At 31.8% G+C, this 14,504-nt stretch overlaps 1 protein-coding gene across 2 annotated transcripts in view; it reads right to left on the reverse strand.

Moving 5' to 3' along the window:
* The window catches only part of LOC108904981 (ankyrin repeat domain-containing protein 11), a 518,946-nt gene that overhangs the window by 254,661 nt on the left and 249,781 nt on the right, over window positions 1-14,504 (reverse strand). The window lies entirely within an intron of this gene.

Below are 14,504 nucleotides of genomic sequence, written 5' to 3' on the forward strand. Positions count from 1 at the left end.
CTTGCTATTGAAAAAATAAAACTTGTTTATTTGGTATGGCTGGATTCGGTTTTCTATAAGCTTTTCAACGAGCCCCCTCATGTCTTATGTTTCCATTTGAAAAAAAAATAGGGGTAGCTGGGGGTTAGGGGGTTGAAGAAAAATTAATTATTATACAACCGAAAGATGTGCGTTTTAAAAAAAATGAACTCATTCAAAAGATATGAATTTTATTCCGTACTTTTGGCCATCCCTGTATAATTTATGATAAGTTCCTAGTTAGTGTAGAAAAATAAACAGTGCCCCTTTTTGTTTCATACAAAATGACATAAATCAAAACTCGACCTGCAGCCAACCCTATACCACATCGCGTCCACCCTTACATTCCCGATCTCTAATTATAACATACAGGGTGAGTCAAGTTTTTGTAGGTAACCTTTATCAGTCAACAGAAGAATAGAAGAAATAAAGTTTAACTATCTCTCTTTCTCTCTCTCTCTCTCTCTCTCTCTCTCTCTCATTTAAAGCGCACAAAAAACTTTTTCTATATTTTCATATTATACTACTAAAAACGTACTAATTAAAGATATATCATAAAATAGCTGCTTCACCCTGTACTATATGCTGAATGTAAATAGAACAGTTTTCAAATAAAATTATTGCAAAGTAATATCCGTAGTAATTAGAATCGACATCATAATTCAAAAGATACCTATTCTCGAAACACCCAGAACCCAAGGCACAAATAAATAAATAGGATAATAAATCGTTGGATAATTATTACAGTCGGATTTATTATTCCGAGAAGAATGTTTTCCATGAAATTACATTTTACTATACGTATTTCATGCTTAATAAAGGATAAATATGTGGACCAAGGTTAAACGACGGTTCCATGGTTGTCATAAATTTGTCTGTCACATCTCGGAGTTTTAATTTTTGCTGAGGAAAAAAATCATAATTTATAAAGTAATTTTGCTGTTTTAGATAGATTTAGATACACAATTTTTCCTACATTGGTCATCTTGAAAATTATAAAATTTAGAAAAACGGATAAATTAGAAATAGGCTAGAAGTTTTTTGACTTTTTGAGAAATTTTGAAAAAAACACAAATTTTGCATTTAAAAGCTACAGCACTTTTTTAAATTTTTTGTACCCATAAATACATTATAATATCAACTTTTTCAATGAATTTCACTGTGGATTTTTGAATTCATGTAGATTCTTTTTTTTTATTTACTTATACGGTATATTTAATAGAACTTTTTCTTCTACTTAATACATCATCGGACAACTAAAGTTCTTAGTAAAAAATGTTGATGACGTTTTTTTTTTGGAGCTGAAACGTTGAAATAAAAGTCTGTGATCACAATGAAATTATTTGCAAAAAGTTTCTATTATAACGCGTGTATACACTTAAAACCTGTCGGTACGTAGGTACACATCCAAATAAATAAGTAGTTCGTCGGTCGTTTTACTGGTGAGAACTAAAAGTTCGAAACAGGCTTATGTCTTGTGGTCCTGCTGACCAATGATTTTAACTATTTACTGGATATTGTGGTTGTAATTCAGTGCTCGTTGCGTTTTCAGTCCAGAGAGTGGTTGTTTCCTACAATAGCATTAATTAAAATCTAACGAGACTGCATATTATGCAATAATATGCGCATTACAGCAAATTAAACTGTCTGTGTTTCTCTGATTTTCGAATAAAGTCAGAAACGTGCACCATAAAACTGAAATGTGCCAGCTGGAGCGGCCGCAAAAAACCGCTTCCGCTTGTTGCGGCGGGACTTTGGTCGCGGAGCGTGGAGGAAGATGCATCTCGAGACGCCGCCACATGAGCGTGAATGCAATTTTAATAAAATAAAAGGCACAAAATAAAACTTAAACTAATACGTGACAGCTCGGGGCCCTCGCATGAGAATTTACGTCATTATTTATTGCAGATAAACTAATTCATAGAGAAGATGTCGGTTGTGGTGCTTTAATAGCGTGCCTTCCTACTCAATTACAATTAGTTACATTTAAAGGCTTTGTTTTCGAGTTCCCTGCACTAAGAGATGAGATTCGCAGATAATCTCCGGGTGCATTTTTGCGTGGAAACCCCGCATTGTTTATGGTTTCCATCTGTGCTCGCGGTTTCTTATGGCCGTAGCCGGGGAGAGTTCTTTGGTTGCTCAGAAACTGTTTTATTGGCCTGTAATTCTAGTGGGTCGCCTCTGTGAAAGAACTTTGCTATTCTTCTTGAAAAATTGTCTGAAAATAGTTTCTATTCATTCTCTAATAGGACACCAACATTTTAAGGAAATTGACTTAATGGTTTTAAATTATTTCCAGAAAGTTGTTCTATAGACAATGGGCCCAAAAGTCTTAATGAAATAAATTCTTTAATTCACAGGCCAACAAGGGAAAAAAGCAGAAAGCAGACAATACGTCCCCGAAGGTTTTTGGTGCGCTGAATCTGGCCTCAGAATTGACCCATCACCCTAGGTTTCCGAGATATTCTAACCTAAATGTGTAAAAAAACACGGTTTTTGGCCTTATTCAAGGTTATATGACAACGCGAATAATTTTTTTTCTAAAAATCAATTACACCACTAAAAAGTAGAATATTTACCCTTTAAAATCCTTCTTTTGATTTGAAAAAATATTCATTTTTCGCCAAGATATCGTTTTGGGTCGTGAATTTGAATCTAACCTCAATATTTTCCAATAACCTGATTTCCCTGTTTGTTTGTCCACAGCAAAATAAAAAAGGAATGAATAATATCTCCAAAATGGCCCACTGTTTCGTACAAATCTATGGACGAAATGTTTTTCTTAAATTTTTGATCGAATATTCAAAACACTGGAAATTGTGGAGTTCTTAGCGACATTTTTTTATTTAATTAAGTCACTATAGTCCAATTTTTTTTATTTTGTTTCAAGAATTTTGACAGATATTTGAGTCGGATGCAATGCCTTCTTGATATCTCAATGCCTTTAAGTGTAAAAAGAAAAATAATTTAGAAAATGATGATCTTCAGGATTCTCAACAAGTTCCGGACTTAAAATTTTTTAAATTCTATTTCAATAGTAAGAAAGGAATGCAAATGGTATATTCACTTACATACATTTACAATCTGAAATTTATGTTGTATTTTTCCTAATTTTGTAAAGAAAACAATAAGAAAGTATCTACAAAGTAGGTTTAACAAAAACTGTAAACTATGAAAACGTGATTTTCATGGTAGCCACCTGTTTTCATTTTTATTCTCGTGTAACGGTAGATTATTATTATGTATTTACTAATTTAGAATATCAAATTAAAAAATCTCAACTCGGCGGAAGTTTAAAGTAGTTTAAAATAATAGCCGTACACTATTAGCAGGTAATATTATTCTCATATCCATTAATGAGTAATGGAAGAGCACGCTAGATTACATCTGTAAAAAATAATAACTATACTTTCGATACTCCTCTACGCGTACATTTTTTGCTCCGAATTTTTCATTTTCACTCATCATTCCGTGCCACGCTTCAGTAAAGTTCAATAGACTATAAAAAAATCCATATTGATAACAACACAATACCGAACTCAACCAATTTAAAAAGTCCTCTGAAGAAGCCGTAGAGTAACCCGTCCGTGCTTTGGAAAAAAAACCGTAGGAGAAGATAACATCGACTCTTACATTAAAGTAAACATTAGAGAGATGAGCGACTATTATTATAAGCAATTTCGCACGATTTTATCACGACGAGATGGACTGATATATTTCAGAACCAAATTGTAGTCATATACAAGATGGATACGTAATTTTTCGCAATGTACCTTCGTGTTGTTAACAAATTGAATATATTGCTAAATTTCCACAAAGTTCTTTGATAAAAATCAACATAAAAAGTATAAGTAGTATTATAGATACACACATCCGCGGATAGTAACGAATTCGAGGATCCCTATAACTTATGGGAATAAGACATAAACTTGATTTTGTACTGATGAGAAAGTATAGTAACGCAGTAATAGGAGATGCAATAGCCGTGGTGGTAAAGGCACGACTTAGTAAACTGGCCTTGTTTTATTTTAATTTAGCTATTGGTTCCAATCCCTTGGATGTCTATATGTGTTGATCATGGTTCTAGAATAATCCAATGGCTACTGGGTTATACTCAGGAGTGATTTGTAAGGAGAAAAAAAAACGATATCATGATATTATTACGGTATTATTGCATCAATTACTTTTTATAATTAAATCATATGGATTCCTAATGGTGTTTATATTTGATTCAATAAAACGATTCATTTAATTATTACCAATAGTACATAATTTACAATAATAATAAGTTTGAAAAATACTGAATGTACTGCAGTATTGGCTTAAAAGGCATATAATTGGAAACAGTGTAAGAAGAAAAGTTGTTTTCTTAATTTTGGTGAAGGAGAGGTCAAATAGAGGTAGAGGTTTATCTATCGAATTAAGGGGGTATTTGTATATTTAAAAGATTTTGAAAATTAACATGACATTAATAGGTTTAATGTTAGTATTTAATTTTAAAGTAGATTAGTTCTTGCAAGTCATTTCCCAGGAGATATTTCCAATTTCTTTTAATATACAGGATGATTCATAAATGGTGATCAAAATTGTAACCTCGTATTTTTTGGTGAATTTTAAGGGGGAGTATTTTCAATAAAGTTTTTATCTAGCACACTTCGTGAAAAAGATACAGGGTGTTAAACTTCAAAAAATATTTTTAATTTTTTTAAATAATTTTTATGTAAACATTATCCAAAATCTTTTTCTAAAATTTACATACTCCTGTGACAGAGATACAGGGTATCGCTGGTATATTTTTCTACATAAAATAGTATGCCACTGCTTTACGGTAACAATCATGATATTTTCGGATTCGTTTTTCAGTTTTCTACAAATTACTACTCTTTATATTTTTCGAAAAAAAGCCTGATTTCCGAGTAAAACTTAAAAAACCAACTGAAAACACTTTTACCTAAATGACATGACAAGTACTAATCATTCGGTTATTTATTCGAATAAAGAAATTAATAACATTTAGAAACGAAAATGTAATTTGTTCAAAATTTATTGTTGCTTGAATCAGATGAAAAGTATTATTTATTATTTCGTCTAACTGTTCAGAATGTCAAAGTTGCAATCGCAGCCCACTGTGTAGTTTATAAAAGCATTATATTCGAATATCGAAATGTGTTTTAAGTTCGTTTTTTAAGCTTTTTTCGAAAAACTTAACGCAGTAGTAATTTGTAGAAAATTGAAAGACGAGTCCAAGAATATCATGGTTGTTATCTGTATCTCGGATACTGGAGCATGTAAATTTTAGGAAAAGCCCTCAGATTCCGAACAATGTTTACATAAATACATGTGCCCAATTTCAAATTATTTCACTTAGTAGTTTCTTTATTTAAAAAAATTAAAAATATTTTTTGAACATTAACACCCTGTATCTTCCTAACGAAGGGCCCTAGATAAAAACTTTACATGAAAGACCCCCTTAAAATTCACCAAAGAATACGTGGTTTTATTTTTGACCACAATTTGTGAATCACCCTGAATAGAGCATATTTTTACTTGTCTGGATTATGATTATCCAAACCATTTGATCCTTCTTTTCTTAGAAAAGTTGAATCACGGAATTTCTGTTATAAGCTGCATTTCTCGATTAATAAACATGAGGTTTATGAGTAACCAATTATGGATAATCTGTAATTACGTCAGTTTAACAATTCTAAAGAGTATTACGATATTTTAGTAATAATAAAGTTTCATTTTCTAAAGCTAATAACAGTTGCGAATATGTTGGTAACTTGATAAACAAGTCAAACATTAAAATTGAACATGAAGGTTTTTGGCACAAAACTGACTGACAAAGTTGAGTGTGCGAACGCATTGTTATGGTGCAAGACCATGATTTGTCTCGCTACCACTCTGATCTCTCTGCGAAGTTTTTCACGTAACCTTTGTAAAACGCATTGATAGTACACACGGTTTACTTTGAGACAAGAATTCAAAACGCAAAAATCTATTAAAGAAGAAAAAACATTGAGCATCACTTTGACATTGGATCGAGACTGACGAACCCAGCTTTCATCTCCCGTCATAATCATTTCAATGAATGTTTCATCGTTATTGGATTGTTCAAGAAGTTACCGACAAATGTCCATGGTTTTCTATCTGTTGTACGGTCATCAAACGAGTAACAAATTTTTCTGCAACTCGATGCATGTTCAATTCTTCTGTCAAAATTTCATGGCATGACTTAATTGGGATGCTAACCTCTTCTGAAATTTCTCTGACAGTCAATAGGCGATTTGCACGCACCAGATCTTTGAGTTTCTGAATGTGGAAGTCATCAGTTGAAGTTGAACGCCTTCCTGGTCGAGAATCATCTTCAATTAACTGACGACCACTTTTAAATCGTGAAAACCCTCCGTAACATTGCGTATGACTCAAAGCAACATCTCCGTAAGCTTGTTTCCGTGAAAGGTTTCCCTAGTTTCGCGCAATATTTTATGTTGCATCGTTGTTCCAGAAAATCGCACTAACACTTAAAACACATTGCATTCAAATAACAATATCACAAAAACTATCAGATATGCGAAATCAACAGTCCAAGAACATATGGTTACAAAGGAAGTTATGCGTAGCGCAATGCTGCCAATCGCATATCACTGAGATATTCAGTGATATGCGACATTAGCGCGTTATTCAAAAAGTTCGGTGATTTTTTGAACGGACCTCGTATAAGGCAATAATTTCTGCATCAATGGATTAAATTATATTTAAATGTTGTTCCTCATACCACAAATTTAAGCATGATTAATTCCAACCACATAAAAAAATTTACACAAGTTTTTGAAAGACTTTCGCGAATGGTATGTACATAAGTTTCATGTTTTTTGTCCGTAGGTATTTTTGATTGTCAAATTATACCATATTTTTAAATGACATGTATAAGTGAGAAAACGTGAGAGTTAGAAAAGTTAATAAATTTAGATTCGCAATGTGAGATACTCCTAGTTCGCATGTAGATGCGGGACCGAGATTTGAACCTGCGTTCTTTATTATTCCCAGAAGAAGTTGAGTTGCTCAACGCTTCTCTTGTCGGTGTGAACCAAGGCTGCCGTTGATTGTCACTTATCGCATAAGAATCGATTCAATTTAAAAAAGTATCACGTATAGGGTAATTACAAGTCTTGAATGCAGGTCAGAAAGTAATAAGAAACGTTTAGGTATACTAGACCGAGCATTCGCATGAGGAAAATTAATAATATCTTCAGATGCAGAGCCAGATTTGGGACCAACTTGGGGGTCTCTATTACTTGTAACGAAGAAAAAATTGCAGAACAGAAAGGGCAGGCATTATACGATAGAAAAAATCTCAATCAATAAGGATATTCTATTTTCCCTGAGTATTTAATTAATTTAGTTCATTTTTTAAATTAAAAAATATTTTTTGGTAACATAGATAATACAGTTTAATTCGAGACTTCCCTGTTAACACTATGCCATAGTGATAGGGCTACTACGTATTGTTGTAATTTTTTGTGAGAGGTGATTTTTCATGTTGGGGATTTTTATGGAAAATGAAATAATGAGGCTTAAATCATCCAAACCACTGCACCTCAAGTTTCATCAACTTGCCTCTCTAATTTTTTTAGAAGCATGTACTTTCCAAAAAGTGTAAATGTTGTATTCAAAAAATATTGTAAGCCTTGAAAGCCTTGAAAAATAGGAAAGTGGAATTGATAATAGGTTTGAAAATCACTTACCTTTTCACAGCCACCTTATAGTAAAATTTCAAAGTTCTTACTGCTCTTAACTTACTAAAAATATTCGTTCTAAAAACAAAGAAATTTATTTCCTCCATTTTTCTTTTCAAGTACTTTTGAGACATGCTAAATTTCGTAAAGGAACGAAAGTTGGCACTTTTTGAAAATTGTAAGCTTCAAAGAAAAATTGTGGAAGCTACAAACTAAACGAGATACGGCATTTTAAAAGGTACTTAATTAACCACTTTGTCAGATTTTCATGTGGCCCTAAAAAAATCATACCAAGCCATTTAGTGGCACCATCACTACAAGAAGAGGTTTTGAGGATGCATTAAGGCACACTGTATATACAGAGTGCCCCAGTCAAGTACAAATAGATGTGGTCAAAATAATATCAGTTCTTCATATAAATTTTTTTCATACGGGCCTTCGTTAACAAGTTACGGGCCCTCAAAGGTGCAAATTAAAAAGTTATTTTTATGTAGTTTCTAAACTATTAACTTCAGCATGATGCAAATTTGGTGATCCATAACACTAGCGTACAGCTTGTTTTTGATGTTGTAAGTGAAACTTCATTATGCCCAGAACCCCAGGGACGGACTATGCCCAATGGTTAACAACGCAATTTTTTCATAGATGACGATCGCAATCTGCCTGCATAAAAATATGTTTCCTGAAGAATTTGCTAACAATAATACCCTCTTGATTCAACTCCGTAAAATTAATAGTTTAGGAAATATTTGTGAGTTTATGTCATAGTGCACATCGAGCGGCGCTTCCACCATTTTTTGCTTTTAATTTTTAATTTTACATAATTACTATGTTAGAACCGTACATATTTTTAAAATAAGAGCCTAGAAAATCTTACTGTCTGCTAATGTAATTTTCACTAACAAAATTTGAGGTTACAAAATTACACTAGTAATATTGCGTCAATTTCCAGTTGCGTAGGTAAAGCGAGTTGGCCTTTTTCATAAATCGTAACTTCTACGCTTATGACATTCTAAAAAAATACATAAATTTGACAAGACATTTTTTGTAAATTGTCATTAAAAATGACATGTGGGGATGCACCACTCGCTACGCTCGTTCGGCAATATTCCACACTCTCAATATAAAATGTCACTTTTAATTATAAATAACTAAATATACTGAAATATTTTTAAAAATTCCATAGATGTAGAAGTTAAGTTTTGTGAAAAGGGTCGCCTCCACTCTATCTACGGCACTGGGAATTGGAAAGCAAAATTACTACCGTAGGTTTATAAGTACAAATCTAATGTATAAAATTTTGTAAAGACGTTCTCCAAATATTTATAATTTTTAGTAGCCTCTGACAGTTTTAATTTTTGCCTTTCTTCTCTTTCCTGAGTTAAAAACTGGGAATTAGTTTTTCTATTTCATTTTATATGTAATAACATTCTCAACCTCTTATTTACTTTTCTTGTCGATCAGTTTGACACGTTCTGATTTCTGCACGATATCCACCACACCAGCCTCAGTTTTTACACAGACCTTTCAGGAAATTAATAATATATTGCTTAATTACCCACCAGCTCGAGTTAACCTGATAAATGAATAAAGACATAAATAATTATAGAGTATTTACAACAATCTTCCTTTGCGTTTGAGCTTTCTGTTAAATTAAGGGGATCTTTTTTTAATTAAAATTAATTACCGCTTGGAATTATACCAGGAAATAGTCCGGTGGTCTGAGATTGTGGAACGAGCCTAGTTTATTAATGTCGTACATATAAATTTATTTAATTTATAGGTATAGGCAATGTCGGGATAACGACATAGAAAATATAATCGGGATCTTGAGAAAGCTATATTAGCAGTAGGAATTTCAGTACAAAATATAAAAACATCACTGCTGCACATAAGACACCTCTAGAACGAATTTTGTAGAAGGAGTAAGTAAAAATTTGTATCCAGTTATATCTGATTGTCAATTATTATATCGGATGTCCCAAAATTCACGCAAGATTTGAATTTTGCCCCATTCGTGCGGTAAGGGGTTGCCAACGAAGAAAAAAGACAGCATGACAGAGATAGTTCAGGGTTACTTATTAAAAATGGACCGCTACACGAAAGAACAACTGCTAAATTACGTTGCATTATCCTGTTGTTTTATTTTGTTATTTATCCTGAATAAATGTTAATATATTCAGAATAAGGAAAAAACATATTTTTACTTCTTATGTTCATTACATTTCCTAAACTTTAAACACCTGTTGAATATACAAAAAATCGCGCACGGTACTATAAACATAATCACACCCGGCAGAATGCTTTTATTATTAACACATTAATTAATCATAATTATTGAATATTTTTACAAAATACTCAACAAAACGGGAAAGGTGCATTCCTTGTTTTCTATCATTTCTTACTAACAGTGCGATTTCTTGTCTGTAAAACGCCAACTTTAATTTACAATTTGTTGCGACGACAGGCAATAAAAATAATATTAATATCTCACCAAATAAAGAATTTTTAATTTCAGTCTCATGCATTTTATAAATAAATAAACAGATAATAAAAAGTAAGTAGCACATACCATATATAATCTCGGTAATTTTACATTTTGTAGGCTTTTCCCACAAGTGTGTGAAATGACCGGTCATAGCAGGAACTGCACTGTGCCAGCAAGGATGTTTAATACACAGGAGAATAGTGTTTAATGAGCTAATAAAAGCGACAGTAAAGTACGGAATATAATATAATATGCAATAATTGTCCGTAATAAATTAATTTCCTTAAGAGTCCACACATCCTTCAAAGCAAGTAATTTGTTCTGGAAAGGTTTTAACGTTATGGTGTGTAAATCAGGCGGCTCAAACGTGAATGAAACAAGGACGGTACTAAGGAACTCAGTTATGCGGGAAAAGTAAAAGGTGTTTCTCTTTGTACGAAAATAGTCGGAAGAATAAATGCTGAATATTCGGATGGTCAAATCACATCTTACTTAAAATTAGATTTTAATAAGCAAATCTGACAGGAAATTATGCTTCTGGATTTATATCAGTGACTTTGTGAAATATTCCGCTAAAACTTTAATGCGACGAAGTTCAAAACTGTGAGAAATAGGCCAGGAAATATAGAATTGGACGCGACTTTTTGTTTTGACAAGCTGAATTTATCACTATAGATGCTAAATATTATGTACAATAACATATTAGTTTCCAGTCATAAAAATAGGGGGAAGATTGTTTACAGGGTAGTTAATTGTATAATTTTGACGTAAATTCACGTTTTTCGCTTATAACTTTTTTCTATTCATTTCCACGAGAAAACAGTAGAGTACTTTTTTTTCGTCTTCAAAAGACCTACAAAACTAGCCCTCGAGCGTCAAAAATTATTGATTACATCAAAAATTATAAACAGAAGAATTTTATTTATGACTTCTGAATTAAACATTTATAAACTGCGTTATTATTACCAGAACGCATTGGCATCGCATCCTCTCATTCCTTATCACTGCATAATAACTCACACGAAATCTGGAATCGGTAAGTTGAATAGTTTACAAATTATGACCTTATAAACAAATTAACTAATTAATAGTCTGGACGATCCCGAGCATGTTCCACAATCGCACTGATTTTTTTCATGGTAGATTTCATAATAATACATTCCAATGTATTATTCTTTTTTTTTTAATTTCAAATTTGCAACCAGGAAAGTTTTTTTTTATTTTTAGCCTTAATTGCAAAATGAAATATACGACGCACGCGCGTGATATAGTTATATATTATTACATATTCGGAAAGCTTATGAAAAGAGTTTTAAGTTCAAAAAAAATCGGCAAGATTCGTTGAAAAACAACGGAGTTACAGACTGTCAAATATATTATTTAGAAGCGAATTTCGCTTTTTTAACGGCAGGACTATGAATATTATCGTCATTATCGTATTCTTCGGACTCGCTGTCGTTCGCTTCCCCCACTCTTCCGCCGCGCTACGGCTCGCCGAAAAATCAAGCGACCCACTAACGTTTGACAATATTTCTTATGCACTTAACATACTTCCACAAATAAAATATTTTTATCTGGGAAGGTATTCAGGTTGACGGTTATGACAGTATTTTTTTGCCGCTACCAACCTAATTTATTTAACAATAGGCCGTCAACTTTGACAGTCTGTAACTCCGTTGTTTTTCAACGAATCTTGACGATTTTTTTTTAACTTAAAGCAATTTTCATAAGCTTTCCAAATATGTAATAATATATAACTATATCATGCGCGTGCGTCGTTGTATACTTCATATTGCAACTAAGGCTAAAATATAAGAAAAGACGAAAAAAAGTACTGTACTGTTTTTTCGTGGAAATGAACGGAAAAAAGTTATAAGCGAAAAACGCGAATTTACGTAAAAATTATACAATTAACCAGCCTGTAAACAATCTTCCCCCCATTTTGATGACCGTGGAAACTAATATGTTATTGTACATAATATTTACCATCTATAGTGATAAATTCAGCTTATCGAAACAAAAAGTCGCGAAATGGTCATTTGCCAGCTCTTTTTCCTGGCCTAGAAATATCTTTAAAATAAAATAAATTTTTATTGAAGTAGGTACTTGTTCTGTAAACATACAATTTTCGCTATAAAGCGAGTGAAAATAATACTGACGTAAAAGTCAATGCCCTTTTAAAAAGGAATATGTACGCCTATGGACAAAAAGAACATTTTTTACTACTCTGTAATATTTAAATTGACACAAGCTGTTCGGGAAGAGCTAAATTCGATAGTTTTGGGGAGGTTCTCGCATTTCTCAAGAAGACAAAAAGTAGATGTAGAAGATGTCATCAACCAAGATTTTGTGCCTATTTTTAATACAATTGTTTCATAATACAGTCAGTGGGTGTGGGTTAATAATTTTTCATTAATATCAGGTAATCCAAGGCACACTTGACTGTATTAGGAAACAAATTAATTAATTTTTTTTCCTGTACAAATGTCATAACTCGGTAATTATTCGACATTAATTCAAAAGATTAATTCATTAATAACAAAATAATTATAACAAATACCTATATATAGGGCAAATCTTAAATGTCTATACATTTAACTGAGAGTACAATTCGAGATGTAAACTGATTCAGTGAATGTTTTTCAAAATTACAAACATTTATACAGAAATTATCTTTTCTAATCCATCTGTTCACATGTACATTTGGAGACACCATTGTAAGTTGTAATCAGAGTGTGTATTTAACTACAAATATTTAAACACCATGTATAAATACAGAGTGTTCCAATTTATAGATAAAAAAGCCATTAATATAAGTAAAAAAATTAATAAAGCCCAAATATATATTTTTAATAAACTCTAACTACCACATTTTTGTTGGTTTTAAATTTTGGAAAATTGTAGTAGTGACTTTTTATCTAAAATCCCATAACACCAATTTTTAAACAAAATTCATTCAGGTTTATAGAAAAAATACAATTTCAAAACTCCTACTACATTTTCGTTACTTTAGCAACAGAATTATTTTGTTTTATTCAATATTCCGAATGTATATGAAACAAAATTACAATTTTCATTATTATTTATTAATCGTAAATGCTTTTAAGTATATTTACTTAATATTTTTAGTGATTCATTCGAGTAAAATAATGCAGCTTGCACAAAAAGTTAATGAAAAGTCGAAATAATAATAATTAATAAAGAATAAGTATATAAAAAATATATCTGACGTCAAATTAGCTCCATGAAAAGGTAATAAATGAAAATAAATGGAAGAGTAATTATTGCGAAATAACATACGCGGTCATTTTTCCGTATTACGGATCGTTATCTGGATGTTTTTCTTTTTAATACATGTGACATGTACTACAGTAGCAATTAAATCTGTTAACTTTATGAAGTCATTACAATAATGAGCTCTCGTCAATTTTATACGACTGCCAAGTCAGGCTAATCAAGATCTACTGATAATAAATTCAGATTAACGCATTATTTAATATTTCATCCAGTCGGAACCTTTTCTGTATCCCATGGACGATAATTAATCAATCACGTATCGTTACCATCTAAAAAAAAATTGCTAGAAACTGCCTAAACAAATAACATCCCTCCTTATTTGTCTTATGGGAATGGTTGGTGGGAATTCGTAATTGGCAATACGGAATTAAAAACTACTAGTGATACTTATCATTTGAAATACTGGAGAAATCATATGTTTAAGATATAGTTAAGTGAAAAATTTGTTATGCAAATTACATAGGTGCAAGAGCTGTACAGAAAGAAACATATTGGTATAAATTAACTTTTAATTATGCCGACAGTGATATTATCGATATTTATAGTAAAAGGTTTTTATAATGTATCCACAAATTGGTTTTATAAGCAAATCAGAGCAAGACGCTAATTAAAATATTTGAAAACAGAAATAAATGATGTACTAAAAAATCGGCAGTTTCGGAACATAGGCCAGATATAAGGACAAGCGATAGACATAACTAATATCAGAATTCTGGTGAGAGAGAAAATATTTCTACAGAAAGACAATAGAAATCTATAAAAATCGAGACAATCTCAATCAAGACGAGGAGTTAGATCTATCTAAGACATGTATGCTATGCAGCTATGTAGTAAAATTTAAATTCTTTTTAATCCGCTAAAATTAAGAACCAGAATGGTATAGGCTAATGATTACAAGCTATGGAGACTTCGCACAAAATAAATGCAAATACCACCCAGAAGACTTTGCAGAAATTGTTCAT

This window comes from Anoplophora glabripennis, unplaced genomic scaffold (genome assembly GCF_000390285.2).
Source record: "Anoplophora glabripennis isolate ALB-LARVAE unplaced genomic scaffold, Agla_2.0 scaffold8, whole genome shotgun sequence".
Classification (NCBI taxonomy): domain Eukaryota; kingdom Metazoa; phylum Arthropoda; class Insecta; order Coleoptera; family Cerambycidae; genus Anoplophora; species Anoplophora glabripennis.